At 40.3% G+C, this 27,111-nt stretch overlaps 1 protein-coding gene across 6 annotated transcripts in view; it reads right to left on the bottom strand.

Annotated features, from left to right (window-relative positions):
- Window positions 1–27,111, bottom strand: part of PTK2B (protein tyrosine kinase 2 beta) — a 170,014-nt gene that overhangs the window by 112,860 nt on the left and 30,043 nt on the right. For all 6 annotated transcript variants that reach the window (XM_056813097.1, XM_056813095.1, XM_056813094.1 and 3 more), the window contains one exon: window positions 19,749–19,802. The gene's annotated coding sequence lies outside the window, so the exon portion shown is untranslated. The remainder of the gene's footprint in view (window positions 1–19,748; window positions 19,803–27,111) is intronic.

A 27,111-nucleotide genomic window follows, 5' to 3' on the forward strand; every position in this document is an offset into this window, starting at 1 on the left:
GTGAAGAGAAAGCATGCTGCCAGTGTGTTGGTCATGCTATAAATGCAGCCAGAGAAGTTTCAGAGTGAGGCGGATGCCTCATCCTCCCAAAGCTAGTCATATTAGCAAACATTAGACATAAATCATTATTTTATTTCATTTTTTAAACCCTTACCTTCCATCTTGGAGTCAATACTGTGTATTGGCTCCAAGGCAGAAGAGTGGTAAGGGCTAGGCAATGGGGGTCAAGTGACTTGCCCAGGGTCACACAGCTGGGAAGTGTCTGAGGCCAGATTTGAACCTAGGACCTCCCGTCTCTAAGCCTGGCTCTCTATCCACTGAGCCACCCAGCTGTCCCCCATAAATCATTATTTCGCAAAATATATTATTTTCTGACATGTTGAACAGACTGAAATTCCAAATCTGAAAAAAGGGAAATTCCTGGGTCGGGGGATTTTCATTCTTGAGGTTATGAAAGTATCATAGATGAGTCAGAGACTCCCATAATTCAAGGATACTGCAGAGGTACAGAAGTAGTACAACCCCTACCTGAAGCATGAATTCCCCTTTTACAATGTCCCCAATAGGAGATAATTCAGCTTCTTCTTGAGTAGTTCCAGTAACTGAGACCCTATAGTCTGGCTCCACTCTCAAGACATTCACATTATTGCTGTTGTTCAATCATTTCAGTCATGGCCAATTCCTTGCAACACCATTTGGAATCTTCTTGGCAAAGATTCTGGAGCATGTTGCCATTTCCTTCGCCAGTACATTTTATAGATGAGGAAACTAAGGCAAACAGGCTTAAGTGACTGGCCAAGGGCTGCACAGCCAGTAAGTGCTTAAGGCTACATTTGAACCCACAGCTTCCTGACCAGGCACAGCATTCTGTCTACTGTGCCATCTGTTTCACATTACTCCTCTCCATATACCCAATGTTCCATACAAATTAGGTTAGTTTCTGTTCCCTAAATTTGACATTCTGTCTTTGATTTCCGTGCCTTCATAGTATATGTCTGAAATGGACTTCCTACTTAATTATTATGGCTCTTAGAATTCATATTTTCCTTTAAATGTTTAACTCAAGTTTTACTTCCTACATAAAGACTATCCTAATCTGTACCACTCCTTCCAAGATGCTATTGTTTCCTCCACAAGTGATCTTCCTATGTTTTGTATATAATTGAATAAGTATATTCATCCCTTCCCAACAACATAAGCTCCTTGGGGGCAGGGACTATTTTGTTTTTGTCCTTTTATTCCTAATACCTTTATTTCATGGGTTGACACTGAGATAAGGAATTTAGCAGTCTCTGAAGCATGAATAAAAAGTCACACAGAGGGCAATGGAAAGGCTCATGGTAGATTTGTGTAGATAGTACACATAACCTATAAGAAAGTCCAAAGAAGAAAAGGAGTAAAGAATACTGTTGAGGAATTACATGATGGGAAGAGCAAATGAGCTAATGACATGGAAACGGTGGCAAGTGAACAGCCAGAGTCCTCCACTAATGGCCAAATGATGTCAGGAAAAATCAAGAAAAGTCTCCAGTTGATAAATACACAAAGAATGTGAACAAGCAGTTCTTGAAGATATCCAAGCTACCAACAATTGTATGAGAAAAAATGCTCTAAACCACTACTAATTAGAGAAAATTGAATCAGAACAGCTCCAAGCTTTCATCTTAGAGTCATCAAATTGGCAAAGATGACAAAAGTGCAAAGTGTCAAATGCTAGAAGGGCCATGGAATAAATAGGCACATCAATGCACTGTGGGTGAAGCTAAAAAATTGATCTAATCATGGAAACCAATTTGGAATTAAATTTCATAAAGTCACTAAAGTGGGTATATCCTTTGATCCAGCAATACCACTAGTAGGTCTATACCCCAAAGAGATCAAAGGAAAAGGAAAAGGACCCATAGGCACAAAAATAATTACAGAAGTTCTTTTTGTAGTATCAAAGAACTAGAAATTAAGAAAGTACCTATCAACTGGAGGATGGCTGAGAAATTTATGATATATCAATGTAATAGAATACTACTATGTTATAAAAAGGCCAAAAAGTATAGTTTAAGAAAAATCTGGGAAGACTTGTATGAACTGATGCAAAGTGAAGTCAACAAAACCAGAATAAGTTCTATAATGGTAATATTGTAATGACATCTTTGAAAGATTTAAGAACTCTGATTCATGCAATGACCAATATGGATTCCAGAGGACAGATAATAAGGCATGCTAGCATGGTGCTTGGCACATGGAAGGTGCTTAAACAATAAATGCTTATTGACTTAATTCCTGACAAAAATGAAAATTTATTTTGCTTGATGCATACTTGTTATAAGGGGCTTTGTTTTTCTTTTTTCAAGTTGTGGGAAGGATGGGGTTGGCGTTGGGAGAGAGGGAGAGAGAATAAGTATTTGGGGCAGTTAGCATAGTGGATAGAGTGCCAGGCCTGGATTCAAATATGACCTCAAATATTTTCTAGCTGGGCAAGTCACTTATCCCCAATTATCCACCCCATGCTACAATATCTTAGAATTGATACCAAGACAGAAGGTAAGGGTTTTTAAACATAATAAAATATTTATTAATGGGGGGGGTGTAAAAAAAATAAATCAAGGAAAACCTCCAGCATGGTGGATGGCTGTGACAAATTTATGAGGAGATATGGAAAAGAATCAGGTAGAATAGGCAAGGGATGAGTTACTGTCTACACCACTGAAAGAAACTTGTAAATATCAGGGATCCATTGAACATTTGAGTTTCCTAGCCCTTGCCTACCACAGCATCTTATATACAATAGGCATTTAATAAATATTTAATGGTTGATTAATTTAAGGCTAGACTCCAATGCCACTTCCTTAGGTATTGGTTCTATCTCCTCCCTCATATTATCTTTCATCATTTACTATTTTGTATGCATATTTTATATTCCAATAAAAACATTAGTTCCCTAAGGGCAACAGCTGGTCTGTTTTTGCCTTTGTAGTGCAAGATAGTACTTTGCATATTTGAGATGCTTAATAAATATATGATGAAATCATCTCAATTGCTGGAGAAATGACGATGCTCACTATTATATTTCACAAGGTAGCCAGTTCCAGCTTTGGACCATTGTAATTCTTAGGAAGTTTTTAATACTTAGTTAAAATATGCTTCCTAGAGGTAGTCAGTTGTAAAAACTAAAATTGGTTTGACTAAATATTTAAAAAATATGAGATTGTGGTCACCATTTATGAAATTAACTCTTAAGTCACGAGTCTGTTAGCCGCTGTTAACAATTTAGTTTAGTAGAGATATAGTAAAAGAGAGAAATGTAGGAAGGAAGGTAGAAAATATTGTCTAATTAGATACCCTATAATTGCTGTCCAAAGAAGTCTGCCTCACCACCCAGCAAGGGCTCCCTTAAGTCCCCATCTCCACATGGAGTTGTGATAGTCTCTTTAGCCAGAAATCTCAGTGGTGTGTTCAGCAAGAGTTCCACCAATGCAAGCCTCTTTCATCAGCTCCAGTCATTCACCCAGCAAGCCTCCAGTACAGAATCCTGCAGAATGCTCCTCCAGGAGAGTCTCCTCCCAGAAGAGCCATGGAATGAATAAATGTTCTTTTTGGTCTCACCTTTTATAACCCTTTTTTCATGTCACTGCCTCACTTCACCAGAACCAATCACAGCTTCCCAATTTGCCTAGCACTGCCCAGGGGGCAGTGTCTGTAGGACCCACCTCTTGTCCTCTGAGGGTGTGAACTCTTATCAAAAATATTCACAAGTTCCTGGCTGATTGTGTTAAAAGGGTGGTGCACTCCAAAGTACTTCATTAAGGTAAGATAAAGAAATTCCCTTTCACAGTGGATAGAATATTGAGCCTGGGTCAGGAAGACCTGAGTTCAGATTCAACTTCAGACTGTGACCCTGGGCAAGTAATTTAACTTCAGTCTATAACAATTTCTTTATCTGTTTAATGTAGATAATAATAGCACCTACTTTCCAAGGTTATTGTGAAGATAAAATGATATATTATTTGTAAAAACTCTAAGTGCTATATAAAGGTTAACTATTTGCTATTGCTATTATTATTATTCCCCATAATTCCTACCTATTGGTCCCTAGTTCTCTCTTCTGAAGTTATGTACAACATGTCTAATTAATATTCCATATGACAACCCTTCAAAGAATCAATGATGGTTATTAAACTCTATCTATTTTCTCTTTTCCAAACTATAAATATTCTTATATCTTTCAACCTTCCTCTTTTTGAATTTAAAAAATTTTATTTTTTCCTAATTACATGTAAAAACAATTTAAAACATGTTTTTTTAAGTTTTGAATTCCAAATTTTCTCTTTCCCCTCTCCCTCCCTGAGCCAGTAACCAATCTGATACTGATTTTATTATGTAATTATGTAAAACATTTTCCATATTAGTCATTTTTTTGTGGAAGAGATTTCAAACTAAAAAATATATGAAGAAAGAAAGTAAAATATCGTATGTTTTGGTCTATATCCAGACTCTATCAGTTCTTGCTCTGGAGGCGGATAGCATTTTTCATCATGAGTCTCTGGAATTGTTTTGAATCACTGTATTGTTGGGAATAGCTAGGTCATTCAATTGTTCATCATACACTATTACTTTTATTGTGTATAACATATTCCTGGTTCTTCTCCACTTTGGATCAGTTTACATAGATCTTTCAGAACCTTCAACCTTTCTTTCACATAATTTCAGACTGTGAAGATTGAATTTAGCTATCTCCTGATTGTAACAATGAAGGTACTTAGCTCTTCCTTTATTGGGAAGATTGAATTGTAATCCATAATCTATTTTTAGATTTTAATTCCCAAAAGGTGGTAACTCAGTATTTGAAGATCTACCCATTTTAATCTACAAAAAGTGGTAACTCAGGATTTGAAGTAGATCTACCCATTTTAATCTACAAAAGTGTAAACTAACTAGTAAAGATGCGAACCAATCTACTAAAGGTGTGATCTAACCAAACAAGGTATAATCTAACCAGAGAAGGTATGAACTAAAGAGTGGGAAGTCCTGGAGAGGAACGTCTGCTGTGATTGGTAGATGTGAAATTTAGGGGAAGTGACACAAAAGAAAAAGATCTTTAAAAAGAGGACCACAGAGGCAAGAGGTATCATTCGAAGAGATTTGAGATTCAAGATTTCGAGCATTTGAGATGCGTGATAAAGTGAGAATCACTTGGAGGAGAAACTGGAAGACAAACACTCAGACTTGGCTGTGGAACTGGACCCTTGGAGGAGCTTGTGCAGGAGACCTCAGACTGCTTTCCTTTTAGAAGGTCACTGTTGATGAATGAAAGGCTGACTTAGTGACTCTGCCTTTATTGAGATGCAAACCTCTGAGAAAGGTCCATTGTCTTGAGACTCTTTTTACTGATTAGGGCCTTAGAATTTCTACCTGACTCAGAAGAAGCTTTTCAGGAAGAAAAAAATGACCTATTCAGTGGACCTTAAAAGGGAGTTACTTCTCTCTCTCTCTCTCTCTCTCTCTCTCTCTCTCTCTCTCTCTCTCTCTCTCTCTCTCTCTCTCTCATTCCTTAAGATCTTCCCTCTATTAAATAAAACTACCATAAATTTACATTCTACTTTAGTAATTCATTTGGAATTTAGAAATTTAATCCCTGGCGACCACCAATTAATATTCAGTCCAAGCACAATTAAATTTAACAAGACCATCACAGCATTGAACATGAAAGGGACCTTTGGGGCCATCTAGTCCAATCTCATTATTTTACAGATGAGAAAACCTAGTCTTAAGAAAGTTAAGTGACTTGTCTATAGTCATTAAGTAATATTTGAACCCATATCCTCTGGCTCCCAAACCACTCCTTCTACTGTACAACCTGGATACCTTCTTCTAGATACAATACAGTTCATCAGCATAGTTCTAAAAATCCTAAGAACTAGACCTGGTATTTCAGCTACATATTGACCAGTCCAGAGCACAGTGATAGTTTAACCAGTACCTCTAGCCTCAGTCAACTCTGAATTCCTAACTGCTGGAATATAGAGACCCAAGGAATAAGTAAATGGCTATGAATATTAGGAATATGAGATAATTGAACCTCAATAGCCCATTATTTCTGTCATTTACTAAGAACATATACAGGAGGACCCAGGAGTACATGTATATCTGTATAGTTTTCTTCCTACTACCTCATTTCCTAAAGACCAAAAATCACAAGGAGTTATGTTTCTTAGACTAGCATCTCACAACTTTTTTCCCCCTAAGGTAATGACACACCTGGGAAATTGCTAGAGTATCCTGGGAGAGGTATTAGGTATGACTAATCTTGGTAACAGCCTTATTCACCCACAATTTGGAGTGCCCCAGGCTGTTGCTACAAGAACTAGGCAGCTGTTCTACTTCCCCAGAGGATGAAGCAAAAGAGGAATTGTCAACACTATGTTTATTTTTATTTTTAAATCCTAACTTCCTGTCTTAGAATCCATACTAAATATTGGTTCTGACAGAAGAGCAGTAAAAGGTAAAGGCTAGGCAATTGGAATTAAGTGACTTACACAGGGTCACACAGCTAGGAAGTATCTGAGGTGACATTTGAACCTAGGACCTCCTGGGTCTCTATCCACTGAGCCTCCTAGCTGCTCTGGTAATGTTTAAAACTAACTCTCTCTCTCTCTCTCTCTCTCTCTCTCTCTCTCTCTCTCTCTCTCTCTCTCTCTCTCTCTCTCTCTCTCTCTCTCTCCTGAAAGCATTGCTTTCCTATGAAAAGGTAGCATGTTATTGAGAATGAAAGGACCTGAGTTCAAAATATACTTATGTATGACCTTGTACAAGTCTTTAATCTTCCTGAACCTCAATTTCCTCATCTGAAAAATTAAAATTAAGTTATTAGACTGGATAATCTTAAGTTCCCTTTCAATTCTAAAATATATACAGCCTGAAAGATCACAACATATGGAGAGTTGTCATACCGTCACTGTCTGACAGTCACAGTTTGGAAAATGAAGCCTACAGACCAGCCTTCAGAAACAATGAGGCACCCACTCAGCCCCCTCTGTGCGACTTCTTCCACTAAGTTCCCTTACTAATGGAATTGTTATGACTATTGTTCTCTACCCAATACAAGAAAAATAATATAAGAGCAAATACTTACAGGGTTAATGCACATATGTCCCACTTTAATCTCCCCAGATTATTACCCCCCAAAAGATTACATTCACAGAATTAAAACCCAAAGATCATTACCCATTACCCCTCCCTTTTCTCTCTTAACAGAGTTACATTCAATTTCCACACACCCACTGTTAACCAAACACACAAGCACCACATCAATCACTCCTCTGAAGCACAAGCTACTGACACACTCCACTGAATCTGTATGTGGACAATAACCAGGCAACAGTGTTAAGTTGCTTTGATACAACACAAGAAAAACATAACTTGGAAATTGAGGAAAATTCCAATTCTGGTCATGAATATTTCTGCTGAAGCAATATAGTAAATGATCACAGAATGGTGATTAAGTGATTTGTTAATGTGTGACACATCCAATTATCTGTAGAAGATCATGTATGTTGAAAAATGATTGTGTGCCAGAAAAGCATGTACTCACTGAAGCTATATAATAAACACAACACTGTGCAGGGGCAGAAAAGCTGTCTGATGCCTAAACACAGGTCTGAGCACTCAGTTGTCTTTCATCTCTTCATTATTCACCTGACCACTCCACCTGGACAGAAGGATTCTCAGCTTTGAGAGACTATAGGCTCAACTCTCAAAAACAACATGCATTTATAATGTTAGAGGGAAATAATTAGCCCAGAATCTTCAAAGTAATGATCCTCTAGGCTTGGACTGGACTAGCCTACAAAAGCCCAAGACCACAAGAGCATCTCCTCCCTCTTGCAACAGAAAACATGTTAAGCCTTGAAAAATTCTCCCATCATATTTTGCTCAAATATCCATAGTTGTTACCAGGGTTTTGTTTTTTTCTTTTTCTCTTTCTTTTCTTAGGAGAAAGCATATATTTTTTTTTTAATTAAAAAAATGTAACTTACAAATGGAAAAAATTCTTCTATCTCCTGGAGGGGTCCTCATTGTTGGATCATTGACTCACAGTTGAAAAGAACCTTGGAGGTCATCAATCTAAATTGAGACTCAGAAAGATTGGCTTCATTGGTTTGCCCAAAGTCATGAACCAAAGTAGTACAAGGATAAAACAGTCCCTGCCCTCAAGAAGCCCACTTTTTTTAAGAGAAGACTTGTTGGCAGAGCCAATATTTGAACCCAAGTTTTCTGACTTCAAAGATAGCATTCTAGACACTGTACCACAAATACTAAATGGGCTTCAGAAATAGTCTTGTGAGAGGGCAGCTGGGTAGCTCAGTGGATTGAGAGCCAGGCCTAGAGATGGGAGGTCCTAGGTTCAAATCTGGCCTCAAGACACAGTATTGATTCCAAGATGGAAGGTAAGAGTTTGAAAAAAATAGTCTTGTACACCCCCAATATAAGCTTCTTAAGGGCAGGGAGAATCTCACTGTTCTTTGTATTTTCAGCACACAGTACCTGACATATAGAATGTTTTGGGTGTTTCATTTGTGTCTAACTCTTTGTGTCTTCATTAGGGGTTTTCTTGGCAAAGGTATTGGAATGACTTGACATTTTACAGCTCATTTTACAGATAAGGAAACTGAGGCAAGTGTGATAAAGGATGAAAAGGTTTGCAATTTGCAAAACTGGTACAAAGAACTGAGAAGTGCAAACCTAGGAATGATTGACAGTGGCATGTGACCAAAGGTCACATGGGAGCCAGAGCCTGAGGAATCTAGGTGAAGATTCCATCTTTGCCAAAGGACTTTCTTCTGGTCTCCTGAGGAGGTTGAATCCTTGGAGAGGATTTCCCTGTGTTGAAACTGAGGAAGGGTTCCTGAATCTAACAGCTGGCAGCATTCAGTCTTACTTGGACATCAGGACTTGCTTGGGACATCTAACAACAACAGATCCTGGCTCTGACTGTTTTTGGACTCCTGCTGTGTGAGATTTGGGTATTTGGTTAATTTTTTTTGTTTAGTAACCTAGTTAGTATAGTTTAGTTAGTTTTAAATAATAATAAGCAAATCCCTAAACCCTTATTCCTTTCCCTTCCTAAACAATAAAGCAGATTTTTATATGTTTTTTCCTCTTGTGTTTTTCCCTTACCCAAAATCCTATCCTAACACAAGCAGGCTTAAGTGACTTGTCCAGGGATACACAGCTAGTGTCTGAGGCTGGATTTGAACTCATAAAGAAAAGTCCCTCTGATTCCCCTCCTGGCACTCTACCCATTGAACTACCTATCTGCTATGCAAACAGAAGGCACAAAACAATAGATGCTCATTGGATTAGACTGAATCCATGCTTTCCAGCTACGTGTTCTGGCCCATTCAGAGTACAGTGGTGAACCTAGCAATGAAATAATATGGAGAGCGAGGAATTGCTTTGTCCCCAAATTATCTAGTCCTCTCCCTCCCCTCCCCACAACATGATTTCCCAACTCATATGTGAGGATTGTGTCAAGTTATAAAGCATCCTGACGGTGTCATGATATCCTTGATTTTCTCACTCCTCTTTGCTGACTTTAGGTAAGAGAAGTAGAAATAGAGGTAACTGCAGTATGATATAGTGCATAAGGCACCAGATTTGGAATTGGGAAGTTATCATGGTAATATTGATCAATCATATTTCCCTGTCCCTTAGTTTCCCCAAAAAGTATATAAGTTCCCCAAGTTCTATTGTTCTTCTGGAGGACAATCTAGCAAGGTTATTCTCTTAGAGATACTGTTGCCAGAGTGTGAGACTCTGTGTAATGGCAAAATATTGAACACTCTCTTTCCTGATTACAGACTTGGTTTTTCTGACTACTTAAGTAGTTCTGTGTTTTTCCCAAATTAACATATGATAAGTTCTATTATTAACTTCATTTCCTCAGTTGAGGAAACTCAGATCAACAAAGGTTAAATGACTTACTCAGGGTCACCTTGCAAATAAATATATTAGGCCATTTTTGAACTCTAGTCTTCCTGATTCTAGGCCCAACACTTGAGTTCAGAATCCAAGATCTTTCTAGTCCTTAGAACGAATCTGTTTTCAACTACTGATGTGTTGGTCTCTGTTTTCTCAGTATTTTTATTTGTTCCTATTTTTTTTATTTAAAATTTTCTCTCACCATCTCCCCTCTCCCCTGTAAACCTCAAAATTCCTTAGACTTATAAATGTTGGAAATTTTCCAAGTATGAATTTAAAATTTAAAATTTAAATTTCACCATTGGGATATTTCATACTTGGAAAATTTCCAACATTTATAAGTCTAAGGAATTTTGAGGTTTACACCCCTTAGGAAAAAAAACCCAAAATGAAACTTATTCAACAAACATGCCTTGTCAAACAAAAACTGTTGCATTTGGTTATGTCCTAAAATAGGTCGTCTTCTGCTGGCATGGGCATTGTACCCCCAGAAACTCAGGCAAACTATTATCAGGGAAATTCTTTTGCTCCTTTCCCCTCGGACTCCCAAACCCAAACATCTAACCTTGAAAGGATTATCCTCCTTTGATTATTCCATTGATTTGAGATGGACTAAGACATACCTCATCCATCTGTCCTCCAAATCACTGAGAACCACCCCAAGCTTTCAGGCAAAGCTCCTCCCCCCAACCCCTTGCTCCAGTCAGGTCCTCACTGCTGTAGAAGACTATAAAAACCCCAGAATGGAGGCTCCACTTATGCTGTCTTGCTAGCCAAAACCCAACATTACTAACAAATCTCTCGTTTTACTTTTAAGCTAAGTTTTGGAGTCTTGCATTCTTGCAAAAGGTATCCTTCCTGAACCCCAGGGGTTCATCCTCTGCACCCCACAACACTGCATCTGAGTCTATCACCTTTCTGTCAAGAGATGAGTAGTATCATGGTTCCATGAGACCTCAGACTTAATACAGTGTATTTTGACTGGTTTTAGTAGGGAGGAAGGGTCAGGAAAATTAGCAATATCTTTTCCTTAAAGAAAAAAAAAATGGGTCACCCTCATTTGAGAAAGTGAGATGAAGACTAGGATCTGCATTTGTTAAAAGAAAATAGAAATAAACAATTCTTAAAAAAATAAATAAATAAACATAAGGGATTATCCAAGAGTGTCACCAGGAAATGATAAGTCACTCTTTCTCAGCCCTCCCTGCCCCAGGAAAGTGATGTATCTTTTTTTTTTTCAAACTTAGCACAACATTTCACACTTCATTAGAAAGACATAAAAACACTTACCAGTTCATTGGCAAGGACTTTTAAAAGGGAGCTTCCAAACACATCTCTAGTTCCTACTCACCCTTCAGTGCCCAGCCCAAATGTCACCTCTTTCATGAAACCTCTACTCCTGCCAGTGAGCTCTCCTCCCCAGAATTCTCACCTCTCTTTGGGGTTATCTCTGGTTGCTTCCTCACTTCTCCTTCTGCAGTTATTTGCAAGTGAGTCATCTCACTTACTTGATTTTCCCCTTGAGGGCAAGGACTGTGACTTATTCATCTCTATGTGCCTCTGGGTAGCAAAGTAAAGAGTGTATGAACCCTTCACAGAATTGCTAAATCCAACCTAAGCTTAAAGTTCTGCAGTCACCTTTGTGTGCTGAGCCATAGCTGAAAACCACTGAAGGAGCCAGAAGCCTTGGTGAATAAAGGTAGTGATGGGAATTAGATAATGAAGAAAGAGGACCAGCAGCTTTGAGAGAAACTAACCTCATTCAATCAGCCTCTCACCTTCTAGAGGAAATCTAGACACAGAAGCTGGAGGACAACTAGGTGATGCAATGGATGGAGTGCTGGTCCTATAGTCAGGAAGTCTTATTTTGAGTTCAAATAACTAATTGTGTGACCTTGGGCAAGACCTTGTTTGCCTCAGTTTCCTCATCTGTGAAATGAGCTGGAGAAGGAGATGATGACAAATCACTCCACTATTATGTCAAGAAAAACCCCAAGGGGAAGCTAGGTAGCTCAGTGGATGGAGAGCCAGACCGAGAAATGGGAAGTCCAGGGCTCAAATATGATCTCAGACACTTTGTAGCTGTGTGACCCTGGGTACTGTATTAATTAATCGGAAGGCAGAAGGTCAGGGTTAAAAAAAAATGGGATCATGAAGAATTGGACACACTGTGTTAACGTGGAAAAAACACAGAACTATTAAATAGTCAGAAAACCAAGTCTTTAATTGGGAGAGGGATGGTGTTCAATATTTAGGCTTTCACACAGAGTCATGTGCCCCAAACCACACAGCCAAAAACCCTGGCTCTCTGGCATAGTATCCCTGAGAGGATATAGAATTTGGGGAACTTATATACCTCTTGGGGAACTGGGGACCAGGGAGTATAGTTGATTAGCTTTACAATGGCTACAAAGAAATGAGAAGTCCAAGATAGCACTATCAGGGAGAGGTTGATGCTTTACAAAGGACACAAAAGTGAAATATTCAGCCAATGCTGGAATACTTCTGAAAGGACTTTGATTCAAGGGGAGAAACTACCAGGACAAAAGGGTACTAAACATCTGACTGAGTCACTAGCACCACCTAAGGGGGACCATCACATACTTTAAGGTCTATTGTTAGTCTGAAACTCTAGGGAGAGTTTAGGATCTCCCTCTGGGAGAAACTTCTCATGTGATGTTATAATTAAAATAGAGTGAGTCTCAAACTGGAGAAATTAAATTAGTATAAGGCCATAAACTGTGAGATTTAAAATGGTTGAGGTCTTAAACTGTAGTGATTAAAATAGTGGAAGATATAAATTGTGATAGATATAAGAGAGGGTGAGTAAATTTGACTGCAGAAAATATGTTTCACTACAGTGTCTTGGTTTTAAAATCAAATATAAGGTGGTCGCCAGGGAAATATTCCCAATTATTCAAATACCCAAGTCAATTGGGTTTTATAGCGATTTTTAATTAACAATACAATGAGTAATCAAAGAAAGAGAGAGAGAGAGTAAGAAAGAAATAAGTATGAAGGGCCTCAAGCCAATATGGCCTAGATCTGAGTCTTAAAAGTGAAATCAGTCAGTTTTTTAACACTCACCACAAGGTCTGACTAAACAAGGATACTAGTGACACCAGGCCAGTGTCCTTCCTCAAAGAGTCTTCCAGCCAGAGATTGTTTCAAAGGGCCTCTCTCTCAAGAGCCTCCAGAGCTCCTACCCCAGAGGGACAGAGCCCCTCAGAGGAGCTCCTCAAGGAGCTCTCCTTCAGAATGAGATTTCCTCCAAGAGCACTTCTCCTCAAAGAGATCTATCTCCAAGGAAAGAGCCCTCAGGCATCAGTCCTCAAGGAAATGAGCCTCTCAGAATGAGATCCTCCAGAATGCGAATCAGAAATCGAGATCCCTCAATGAGATCCAAGCTCTTATTTTTAAGGGCAAAATTTCCTCTGTCACCTCCCCTAAGTCCTTACATCTACCAATCACTGTAGATGTTTCTAAAGGACCGCCCATTTTGAATTCACAGCTGAGTAGTTTTAATCTCTTTAGTAAGTCAGAAAAAAATGCTGCTGTGTCGACAAAATTCATTAAGAAAAAACCTCTGAATAAGTTATCACCCTTTTAGGTTTAAATAGTTTAGAAGTTGCCCCACCTTTATAGGTACTTAGTATCCCATTGTATCAATTCTAAAACAGTCATGACTCAAAGAACTTCCTGTCCCTTCCATAAGCATGGATCAAAGTACTTTCATTGTGTAGCAAGCAGTTTTCTGTCCTAATGCAGTCTTAAGTAGGGTGGCAGGGACACTCCCATAGCTAGGAGCCTCCACACTCAAGTAGAGTTCTCACCATCTGCTAGGGAATTTTTTTAAGTAGAAGATTCCCCAATGGGGGAAAACCCCTAACATTCATAAGTCTGAGAAATTTTGAGGTTTACAGTGACCAGGTCAAACTTGGGGGTCTTCAGATCTCATGCAGCTACAAACTTGGGGTTTCTAGATTCCAAGTTGACAACTGAAACAACTGAATGAGGATTAAGTAGCAGAACCCAGCAGTCTCACTATACCTGGTGGCGTCAATTCTGATCAATTATTCACTGTCTTCTAGGTGTCAGGCACTATGTTAAGTAGAATGAGAATTATAGACAAAAATGAAAGATTTCTTCCTTGAAGGAGGTTACTTTATATCAGGGGAATTACAAGTATACATAGAAATACAAAATGTATACAAAGGAATTATGAAGCAAAAGGTTGGAGGGAGAGGTACAAACTAGTTTCTGGATAGGGTAGAAATCAGGAAAGGCTTCATGTAAGAGGCGGTCCCAAACGTGAGTTTTGAAGGAGGCTAGAAATGCTAAGAGGCAGGGGTGAGGAGGAAATGCATTTCAGCTATGAGAAACAGACTATGTAGGAGCAGCTAGTGGTTCAATGGCTTAGAGAGCAAGACCTGGAGATGGCCTTAGACACTTCCTAACTGGATGAGCCTGGGCAAGTCACTTAAACCCAGGTGCTTAGCCCCTCCTGCTCTTCTGCCTTGGGACTGACACTTAGCATCAATTCTAAGACAGAGGGTAAAAGAGAGAAACAAACTATGTAAAGTCATCCAGATGTTGGGTGGAATATTCTAATGGTTTTTAAGATGCCACCAAAGGGCCAGAGGCAGCCCAAGAATTATTTATAGAAAAAGGTAGACCAGACCACTGTCTTACTACTCTATGATGATGATATTGAAATATAAATTAGAGGGAGTCTGAAGGAAGGCTTTCTGCATACATAAACAAAATTCTGCATTAAAGAAAATGCCTCCAATAATATATGACTTAGATGTGGAAAAGACTTTAAAAATCATTTAGTCCAATCCTCTGGCTTTGTACTCAAGAAAACAAAGGCTTAAGGAGGTTACCTAAAAAGTGAATTACCCCATATCACCCTACTAATCAGTGGCAAAGGCAGGATTCAAACTCAGGACTAGGGAGATTATGGAAGGATTGCTTCCAGCACTGAATATATACACCTATGATCCAAATTCAGGGCTCTCTAGCTCTCTACTTTTCCTCTTATAGAGATACTTCACTTAAAGAATCCTTTGGGATTAAAAGTCTTTTTCAGGGGCAGCTGGGTAGCTCAGTGGATTGAGAGCCAGGCCTAGAGACAAGAGGTCCTAGGTTCAAATATGGCCTCAACAGCTTCTGGGGAAGCCAATGACATCAGTCACCAATATTCAGTGGATGACTAGCTGGTTGAACTCTTTTTTTGTATGAATGTCAGTCACCAATAACAGTAGTAACAGGCAGTTATCCTCTGTAAGTATCTAATACATGCTTGAACTCTAAAAAATAACATTTATACATATATATTATATTTAATAACAATTTACAATCCTGGTAAAGCCAGCCTTGAAGGGCAGGTTGAATTTGATCTTGTAGGATGATCGAGATGGGGGCAGGAAGAGAAACCATTACCTATTATGGGGCCAGTCTTTCCTCCCAGAGCCGACTTTCCTGCTCCCCTGTAGCCAACAATGTGGAAATTAACCCAGCCACAATGGCTAAAAGATCTCTTCCTGAGAGTTTCTGGGGACAGAGTATGGTACAGGAGAAGCCTTTTGAGAGACTCTTGGACAGCAAAAAGATCAAATAAGCCAAGACTTAAAAGAATTAATTCAAAGTTTTCACCAGATGGCCAAACTGGAGCTGAAGCTTAAAACCCTTGGCCACATAATAAAAAGACAGGATTCAGTGGAAGAGTCTTTGATATTGGGAAAGATTAAAGGCAAAAGAAGGAGGGAACAGCATAGGATGGACTAGATTGTGCCATAGATGCAACAAACATGAACTTGGACAGAGAGATAATGGAGGACAGAAGTTCCTGCTACTCTATGGTCCATGGGCTCAGGAAGAGTGGGGCATGACTAAATGAATGAACAACAACAAACTTCTTTACCAGGTTCTTCCTGTAGCCCATCCTGCTCTGCTGGTAATCCATTAGGCCTCTCCTTCTAGATCTCTTCTCATCCCCCCACTACCATCCTTTCCCTTCCCTGTCTGAACACAGATCTAGTCTCCTCCTCTCTTTTCACTAACTTTTATGCTCATACAGGAGCCCTTAGAAGATCATGAAGCTGGAGCCAGAAAGGAGCTCAGAAGCCATCTGGTCCAACATCTTCAGTTTACAAATGAGGAGGTAAGGTCTCGAGATGATGAGTAACTTGTCTAAAGGAAACACAGCAAGTAAGTGGCAAAGCAGGGATTCAGCCCAGGTTCTCTGACTCCAAATTCTGCTTTTCCCTTCCCTTCTGTTCCCTCTGTTCCAACGCTCTGCCACCCACGTTCTATTTTCCAGCACATTTTACATGTCTTCAGTTAGTATTTAATTATATTTTCACACTATAGCCTCAATTATGGGATGGCCTGGAATATATATGTTCACTTTCTATGCTATTCCTAACCTACGGCAAAGAAACTTCTGGCAATAATAACACATTTATCTTTTTTAACCCTTACTTTCTGACTTGGTAACAATTCTAAGACAGAAGGGCAAGGGCTAGGCAAAAAGGGTTAAGGGACACAGCTAGGAAGTATCTGAGACCAGATTTGTGTTCTATCCACCATGCTACCTTGCTGCCCCACAACATATTTATTATTGTCAACAGTATTATTATAGTATTAGTGATAAAGACTGGACCTTTGATTTCATTGACATAGGGAATTACTAGGTTAAGGAGACTATGCAGGTTAGAACTTTCTCCTCATTTTACAGTTATACAGAGTTGCTCAGGGCAACTTTAGGAGGTAGTAACTTGTTCAGGGTCACAAAGACGGCAGTTGTCAGAGGGAAGACTTGGACCTGGGCCTACAGGCTTTGAGGGTGGTTTTCTGAGGTTCTTTCAAACCCATTAAATCATGCCACACATTTTGTATAATATTTGTTGTTCAGTCCTTTTTCAATTGTGCCCAATTCTTTGTGACCCCACTTGGGTTCTTCTTGACAGAGATACTGGAGTAGTTTGCTCTATCCTTTTCCAGTTCATTTTACAGATAAAGAACCGAGGTAAAGTTAAGTGACTTGCCCAGGGTCATGTAGCTAATAGGTGTCTGAGGCTAGATTTGAACTCAGGAAGATGAGTCTTCCTAACTCCAGGTCTAGTCCTCTGGGCTAGGCTCTAGACTACTGGGCCACCTATCAGTAGCACTACTCATCCATCTATTATGAACATATCTATATTATTCTCTATAATTCTTGACCTGTCAATAAGGCTATCTGGATCACATCATTAAACCTCCCTGGATTACACAGAACCAGACATTTAGAGCTAAAAGAGACCAGAGAGGACAAATGTATAAAATGATAGAGATGGCCTTCAGGACCTCTGAGGTCCCATCTAGGTGACTTCCTATGACTAATTGTTTTAATTTTCACATACATTTGGAGCCTGAAGTGTCCACCCTATCTGCATGGTTGCCCAAAACATACAAAATTCAAGATTTTTGGGATGCGTAGTTAAGAACAGACACAGAGGCTGCCTTTAGGGAGCTTTCAATCTATCAGGAGAGACAAGACAAAGCAACCAAATAATAGACAAACCCACAGAAAGATTTGTTTGCCTAAAAGAGTAGTAGGCAGGCCAGCCTGATGTGTTCTTCTCAACTACCCAGACTCTTTTCAGGCAAAGGTAAAACCTGAGAAAAGGAAAAAGGGAAAATTCCCAAAGGCGAGGGATGCTTATTTATTCAGCCAATAGCCACAGAGCAATGGTCAGCGTGGGTTTTCAACCATTCCTATAAACAGGACAGCAAAAAACTCATCTTTTAATAAGAACTCCAGGGAAAAAGAAAATCCTTACATGTGCATGAGTAAAAGGCAGCTAAGTGGTTCAATGGATAAAGAACCAAGCCTGGAGTCAGGAGATCCTGGGTTCAAATCTGGCCTCAGACACTTCCTAGCTGTGTGACCTGCTTATTAACCCCCACTGCCTAGCCCTCACTGCTCTTCTGCCTTAGAACCAGTGCACAGTATTAAGACAGAAGGTAAGAGATTTTTAAAAGTTTATGTGTCTATATAGAGATCTATCTGAAGCCAGGGAAAGAGCTATTGGCAAATATATGCATCGCTCTCTATTTATACTTCAAGCAGATGAGCTAACACATAAGAAATCAATCAAACAGGCAAGCTCAGTTAATACTTTATGACAGCTGGAATCAAGCCAATGAATATCACTGTAGAAATAAATTAGTTAAATTACTATTGCATGGCAAATATGGAAATCTATTTTATATGATTTCACATATATAATTGATATCATATTGCTTACTTCCTAAATGAGTGCGGGAGAGACTAAAGAGAGGGAAGGAGGGAATTTGGAAATAACATTTTTTTAATGTTAAAAATAATTTTTTAAAAATATGATGTAGAAAGAATGGCAGTCACAGAACCAGGTGCCATGGATACCGATCCTAGATGTGCCACTACAACTACCTGTGTGACCTGGAGCAACTCATTTAAACTCTCTCAGCCTCAACTTCCTCCATCTGTGAAATGGGGGTTGAAATAGGTGGTCTCTAAGGTTCTTTGCAGGTCCGATTTCTGTGTCTCTGTGTCATTTAAGTGAGACTAGGAATGCTTGGAGGCTATGCTTTGATCCTATGTCAAAAGATCTCTTTGTGGGGCAGCTAGGTGGTTCAGTTGATAATGAGCCAGTCCTGGACACAGGAGGTTCTAGGTTCAAATCTAACCTCAGGCACTTTTTAGATTAAAAAAATCTCTTTGGGACAGGGGAGAGTACAGAAATATAGGGAGAAACATTCTGGTAACTGTCCCACTCCAAAGCCCTTGGCTTCAGAGTCAGAGCCAGGAAAAGAATGTTAACAGACAATGCAAGGGAAGTATGATCAAGTGAGCTGATGTCCTGCTCTGCAAACTAGGGTCAACCTCCAGGAGCTAGTGCCTTTCCTTCTAAGGTCATCCCCCCCCCCCTGCTATTTATCTTTTATACATGTCATGACTCCCCCATTACAATACTAAGTTCCTTGTGGGCAGAGAATGTTTCATTTTTCTTTTTTAATCCCCAGTGCTTAGCATATCAAAATGTGGCTCCCATCAGAATGGGTGGTTCTTTGTTTTTTCTTAAGCCCTTACCTTCGGTCTTGGAATCAATACTTCTGAGGCAGAAGAGTAGTGTAAGATTAATTCAATTAGAGTTAAGTGACTTGCCCAAGGGAATTTGAATCCAGTACCTCCCAGTACCCAGGTTTCCAGACCTGGATCTATATCCATTGAGTTACCCAGCTGCCTTGATATGAATCTATCCTTACCTAAGCTTTTTTTTTAAACCCTTATCTTTTGTCTTAGAATCAATACTGTGTATTGGTCTCAAGGTAGAAGAGTGGTAAGGGCTAGGCAATGGGGGTTAAGTGACTTGCTCAGGGTCACACAGCTGGGAAGTATCTGAGGGCAGATTTGAACCCAGGACCAGGACCTCCCATCTCTAAGCCTGGCTCTCAATCAAGAGCCACCCAGCTGTCCCCTTACCTAAGCTTTTAACCCTGGCATATGTCACATGTTTAGACATGACTCCAGGTTTTTGGAGAGAACATTGATACCAGATTGTATGCCAAGTGAGGGGAAGAGCTGATGTGAGAGCTTTCAAAAAAAGAAAAATAAAAGATATAGAAATAGGGGGAAAGAGTTAAAATGTGATTGAGAGAGAGAGAGAGAGAGAGAGAAAGAGAGTGAATAAACTACTGTGAGAAGTTTGTGTGTGGTGTATACAAAAGCCAAAGGCTGCACTCACCTGGTTCCAGGAGATCACAAGTCAGATATTCAGTTAAGCCAGGCTTCAAAAGTACTGTGTGTAAAGAAAGAAAAAATATGTAAGATTATAGATTATATGTCAAAGAACATTAGATTTGAAAAAAACCTTAGCAGAGTCCAATGGTGTCAAATAAATAGAAAGTAAACCATACATAAGTGACTTAGAAAACCATATATTAACATTATCTATGTTCTATTGCATTTTTATTTACTTTGTTCAATATTTTCAATTATATTTTATATCTGATCCTTAGTTTTTTCACCTCTAAAATGGGAATAATGTTACCTTTAGGAGCCACATTATTAGAGATGTGAGTATTAAGAAAGAGCACAATATAAAGTGCATAACAAACTTTGAAGCACTACAAAAATGGCAGTAGATCTATATATACAGCCTTTGTCCTACTCTGCCTCCCCTGAACTTCAATTCTTCCTCCTTGATTGTCTAATGTACATTTCAAACTGAGTGACCCAAAGACATCTCATACTCAGCATGCCCAAGCCTGAACTCCTTATCTTTCTTCCTGAGCCCTTCCTTCCTCCAAACTTCCCTGTTTCTGTCCCAGGTACCACCATCTTCTTAGAATCCCAGGTTCACAATCTTAGCCTCCATTCTCCCTCACCCCACATATCCAATCCATTGCCAAATCTTGCCTTTTTTTTTAAACTTCCACAACATCTCTCCCATCTGACCCCTTCTCTCCACGTACAAAGCCATCCGCTTCAGTTTAAGCCCTCTTTACCTCTCCTCCAGATTATTACAACAAAACTGATCTCCCTCTGCCTCAAGGGTCGCACCATTCTAGACCAGACTACATATTGCTGACAAAGAATTTTCCTTAAGTACAAAAGGCAAATAATAATGATATTGTAATAATAAAAAGCATTACTAAGCACCTCCTTTGTGCCAAGCACTGTGTGCTAAATGCTAGGGTTCCAAATACAAAAATGAGAAATCCCTCTTGATACATTGCAGGAACATCTAGTGTGTGTGTGTGTGTGTGTGTGTGTGTGTGTGTGTGTGTGTGTGTGTGTGTGTTAGCGTTAGCCTGTTATTTCATTTCACAATACAGGCAGCTTGGCATGGTGGACAAAGAGCTGGCCTTGGATCCAGCTTCTTAAATTCAAATCCTACCTCTCAAATATACTGGCTATATGTCCTTGGGTAAGTCACTTAACCTTTTAGTACCATAGCCAACAATCTAAGACTATACAATAAGTCAGAACTTATAGTTGAGCAATATAATTCCCAAAGGATGTGCCTCAATAATAGGGAACTTATACTTGCAATTACATATTTCCGTAGGAGTCTCTTTACTTTTCTCATTGCAGAGAATACTATTAAGCCACCAGCAAAAAAGATCATACTATCTATCATACTGTCTCTCATTGTTATTACTACAATAATTTAGCTTACCATTTTGCCCCTAGAATATAAATATCTTGAATTCTCCCTCCCAAAGGAAACCCAGGCTGTTGGTCAGTCTCTCTTAGAAAGTAAGTTTGCTGCTAACAGCCACTAGCTATTCCTCAACGATCATGGAGCCCCCTCCTCCTGTAACCGTGGAGAAAGGATGTATGACACTTGGTTGTGAATAGAGAGGACGGATTCCCAGGCACACGAACTCTCTTTGGGGCATGTACGAACCCATTTGTTGGTGTGTTGTTTTTCTTCTTCAAATGGGGAGGGAGGACTATATACATACATATACAAGCTACAACTGGAAGTTTCAGGCTAGACAGTACATATTCCTATTCAGGTTTTTCACCTACGTGATCTCTTCAGTCTACTTGGTCGTTAATTCTAGGAGGCATGTGGGAGGGTTCGGGTTGGGAGGTTGTGGGCATAAAATTACAATTCATGGACCAATGATACCTTTAACTAATAGCTGAGGCCAAGGGGGGGGGGGGAGTATATGGTATTCCCATGGCTATTTTCAACTTTGGAGTGACAGCGCTACCAGGGACTTCAGATGGTCTGAAAAGTGGGAGTCACGTCTCACAAGGGTGCATGAAGTGTTTAACAGAAGGACACAATTCCTGCCTACTCTGGCACATCTGGTTGGCTGCTGTGGCAATGAGACAGACGCAGATTCCTCTCTTCCTGTCTATCTCCTTCCAAGAACTGGGCTGAGGCTGAGGCTGGAGGAGGGCTTGGGAAGGTTGGGGTCAGACTGAGCCAGGACCTGGAAGGCAGGCACAGACGGGTTGGTGCAAAGACTGGGACAGGGCAGGTGCTAGGACTTTGGGGACCCCAGCTTCGAGAGGTCTGGGGCAGCAGCTGCAGGACTGCATATGTCAGCAGCTATATGAGATCGGGGAAAAGAGATGGAAGGAGCAACACAGAAGTCAAAGCAAAGCATGGAGTCTATCAAAAATAATAACTATTACTAATAGCTAACATTTATAAAGGCTCTGGGCTAAGCACATCTGCTCCTCTAAACAGCCCTAGGAAGCAGATACAATTATTATCAATATTTTACAGATGAGGGAACTGAGGCAGGCAGAGATTAAGTGACTTGCCCAGGGTCACACAGCTAGGAAGTATCTGAGGCCAGATTTGAGCACAGGACTTCCCAGCCCTACACCTGGCTCTCTATTACTGCCCTAAGCAATCTGCTCTTGAGGAGCTTGCAATCCAGTCAGAAGAGACAACTCATAAATATATAGGTATATGCAATGCACATACATGGTCATTATTCATATACATACATATACATATATATAATTATTTATATAATTACAAATTATCTAAGCTAGCAGCTGGAGGGCCAGGAAAGGCTTAATGAATAAAGTGGGATTGGAGCTGAGCCTTGAAGGGAACTAGGGAGTCTGTGCACAAACATTTTTTACCAGAAGGGTGTGCTTAAAAAAAGTTTGGAAACCATTGCCTAAGAGAAGTCTTCAAAGAGCAACGGATATAGAGTCAGAGGACGGGTTCAAATAACATTACTCTCACTTACTATCTGTGTGACTCTGGGCAAGTCACTTAAGCTCCTCTGAAATATAAAGGAATTGCATTTAATGAGCCGATTTTAAAAATTCCCTTCCAGCTCTAAATCTATGATTCTCTCTCGGCCCCCTCATTTGTAGATGAGGAGATGGAGAGCCAGAGAGGGGAAGTTACTGACCAAAGGTCACACGATGGACTGGTGGAAACAATGGGATACAGATCCAAGTTTCCAGGAGTCCGGAGCCGTTGTTCTTTCCACTACAGCAGGTTATCCTCATGGGACCTGACTATGGTTCCGACTCTCATGTGGGAAGATTTGTGGGGGAAGGTGAGAAAACACAGGCACAGGACCTGGTTATTATGTCTGTGGGTTTGGACTACAAATGTTGTGAATGGGGTGTCTCTGGGCCTGACTCTTTCCAATGGTCACCCCAAAGAACATGAAGGCTACAATAAGGGAAAAGCCCAGAAACTGATGGGGAAGGAGGAAGAAGTTAGACTAGGCACCACACATTTATGGACATGTTGCAACTCACAAAACTTCTGTGTATATTAACTCTCCTAAAGAAGAGGACAGAGTACAAGTATGAGTATCCTCAGGTTATAGAAGAGAAACTGGGGGCCTTAATGAGATTAAGGAAATGTATGGTACAGTTGAACAATGCTAGAGACCTGGGATCAAATTTTGACTCTGCAACTTATACTCTCCATGTGACCCTGGCAAATTATTTAATCTCCTTGGGCCTCAGTTTCCTCATCTGAAAAGTAAAGGGCTGCTAGGCGATACAGTGGATAGAGTGCTGAGCCTACAATCAGGAAGGTTCATCTTCCTGAGTTCCAATCTGACCTCAGAGATTTACTAGCTATGTGACCCTGGGCAAGTCGCTTAATCCTGTTTGCCTCAGTTTCCTAACCTGTAAAATGAACTGGAGCAGAAAATGGCTAAACCATTCCAGTATCTTTGCTGAGAAAACCCTAAGTGGGGTCATGAAGAGAGGAGCATGATTGAAAGAAATGAACAACAAAAAGTAAAAGAGTGAACTACATGATCTCTAAGCTCTCCTCTAACTTGCTCAGCTTATTTGACTAGTGAGAGGCAGAATCAGGACTTGAAACTGGCTCTTCTGACTTCAAGCCTTTTACTAAATTTGGAGAATCTCAAATTGATTTAAAGGGACCTCAGAGACCATATTATCCGACCTCCTTATTTTGCAGATGAAAAACCGAGGCCAGGAGATATTGTCTGACGTGCCCAAGGTATTAGAAGTAGGATTTGAACAATGGTTCTCTGATTCAAGAACTAGTTTGTTTTTTCACTACCTCATATTTTCAATAAACCTTACTTTTAGACCAAGTTATGTATAAACCTACGTCAGGAAGAACTTCAAAGGATAAAGGGTAGACGAAGGGATTGCAATGACAGAACACAGAGAAGTACCCCAAGAATGGAACATGAGGGGGCTCTGAAAACCATGGGCAGGCAGGGCGCAATGACAGGGCTGCGTGGGAACAGAGACAATTATCTAAGCTGCCCTGCCTGCATCACACAGCGTCAAGAAAGCAAGAGCAAGTAGAAAAATACAAGGCTCTGAGAACCACCTACCCAGACGCCCCCACACAAATATTGCCAAACTCAAAAGGTAGCTGATGCAGTAACCAATCCAGGCCCCAGGAAAACAAACCCCCATTTCCAGAACAGAATGCTGTCCACCTCTGAAAGCAACCTTTTGCTGGTTGGAGAGTGACCAGGGAACTGTTTGTATTGTTAGGACACCTGTGCAATGTCGGGAGGAGGGGCATCTCACTTGCCTTTTGGTTGCTTAGCACATGGTCGCTAAGCAACAAAATTAGATGAAGGGCAAGGCTGAAATTTCAGGCTCTGTGTGTGTGTGTGTGTGTCTGTCTGTCTGTCTGTCTGTCTGTTGGGGTGGATGGGGGAAGATTAAGGAAGTGAAAAGAGAAGAAAATTAGGACCTGTCGCTGCTGATTTGTCTGGGAAATCAAAGCAGGTGGGGTCTTGGGAGGACCCAGTCCAGTAGATGTGGGACATTGAGGGAGTTACAAGAGATCTGAATTGTGGGAGTTCCAGGAAAGGATACGTTTGAGTTATCCCAACAACAGGAGTCGGGACCAGATTTCCCTCTCTTCAGACCTGCTGCTTCCACATCCACCATCTTCCTGAGACCATGGGGAGCACCTGGCCTCATAAAGAGTGTGGAGGCCCAGTGTCATGGAATGTCTGCTGGAGAGACCATTAATGGGCATCCTTTCTTCTCTTGCACTCAGTCATCACTTTATCCAGAGACACTACAAAGGGGAGTTTCTCAAACAACAGTGTTTCAAGATATGCTCTTAAGGGGGGCAGCTGGGTAGCTCAGTGGATAGAGAGCCAGGCTTAGAGATGGGAGGTCCTGGGTTCAAATCTGTCCTCAGACACTTCCCAGCTGTGGGACCCTGGACAAGTCACTTAACCCCCATTGCCTAGCCCTTACCACTCTTCTGCCTTGGAGCCAATACACAGTATTGATTCTAAGATGGAAAGTAAGGGCTTAAAAAAAAAGAAAAAAGAAATGCTCTTAATGGTTTAAATCTACCCTGTTCAGTTTATATATATATATATATATGTGTGTGTGTGTGTGTGTGTGTGTGTGTGTGTGTGTGTGTGTGTGTGTGTGTATATATTTAATAATGAAAAGATAACAGTACACCATCTCTTGTACTTACTAGGATCTGGTCTGTGCTTAATAAATGTTTGCTGACAGAATGACCGAACAAGACACTGATGCATCCATTACCTCATTTAGCTCTTGCAAGGTGGCCATAGACAGGGTGAGTATAACTGAAATGAGAAAACTAACACTAGGAAGTTTAAGTGACAGCATTAGCAGCAATCCAGATAAAATCTTCTGGTAAGAGGGCTAACTTTTTTTAAACCTTACCTTATGTCTTAGAATCAATACTGTATATTGATTCCAAGGCAGAAGAGCAGTAAGAGCTAGGCAATGGGGGTCAAGTGACTTGCCCAGGGTCACACAGCTAGGAAATGTCTGAGGACAGATTTGAATCAAAGACTTCCCATTTCCAGACCCGGCTCTCAATCCTCTGCACCACTTAGCTGACCCCAAGAGGACTAAAATTAATAAGGTTCTAACTTTTTTTTTAAAGACTAGGTCTCAGTGTAGCTAGATGGCTCAATGGGTAGAGCGCCAAGCCTGGAGTCAGGAGATCCTGGGTTCAAATTTGACTTCAGACATTTCCTTGCTTAATCTCACTTGCCTAGCCTTTGCCCTTCTATCTTGGAAACCCTTGTTACTAAGGGTTTAAAAACATTTTAAAATTAAATATAAAGACTAGGTCTCCCTATCTTGCCATGCCTAGAAATGGAGGGGCTGCTCATGAGCCCAGTCCCACACTGACTCAGGGGTTTTGACCTGTTCCATTTCCAACTTTAGGTCACCTGATCCACTCTGATCCCATTCATTGGCCTCACCATCTTAATGCTGAACTTAATTCGGACACCTGACCAACTTAACCCACTGCAGCTCAGAACTCCATCACTTAAAAGATGCACCAGCCCTAGCCCTTCCCAGTAGCTAGCTGGGTTTACAGGCATGCACTGATATGCCCAGCCTAATTCCTAATTTTTCAGTCTGAGGCTCAGCCATTGGTCCAAAAGAGTCTTCCATCCTTCTCTCCTTCCTGAAAAAGGATAAAGGAAAACAGCCACAGACATTCTGTACTGTGGCAAGTTGGGGCAGGGGAAAGGTATACAACCAAGTATTTTACCTCTATCTTTTGTTACTTATTAAATATTGTGTTCAATTCCTGGTATTAAATTTGAAAAGTGATAGCAAACTGAAGACCATGCAGAAGAGAACCATCCATTTGGTTAGGGCCCTAAAATATATGAAAACATTTCATATGAGAAATAACTAGAGGAAATAGGAATATCCAGGCTGGAGAAGACTCAAGAGACTGTGTTAGTTACCTTCAAGTATCTCAAAGTTTGTCACGTAGCAGAAGAAGCCCTCATGTGTGTGTGTGTGTATGTGTGTGTGTGTGTGTGTGTCTGTGCGCGCACGCACATGCTGCTTCAGAGACCAGAATTTGGACAAATGAATGGAAACTATAAGTGGATTCTGTCTGAACATAAAAGAAAAAAGCATTTAAAAGACCTCACCTGCCAAGGGGAACCACTTCTCAACTTAGATTCTGCTCTAAGTCTCCTCCATCACAGTGGTAAACATCTTTGGCATCTCCCTCTTTCATGACTCACCTGATGCTTACAACCAGGGGGTCTTTCAAGGTACCTTAAATGGTTTTCAAGGAGAGATTGGAATTCCTTTGTTGAGAGAAAGCCTTTGAAATGGTTTTTAGCTCTAACCAATCA

Source organism: Monodelphis domestica, chromosome 1 (genome assembly GCF_027887165.1).
Source record: "Monodelphis domestica isolate mMonDom1 chromosome 1, mMonDom1.pri, whole genome shotgun sequence".
Classification (NCBI taxonomy): Eukaryota; Metazoa; Chordata; class Mammalia; order Didelphimorphia; family Didelphidae; genus Monodelphis; species Monodelphis domestica.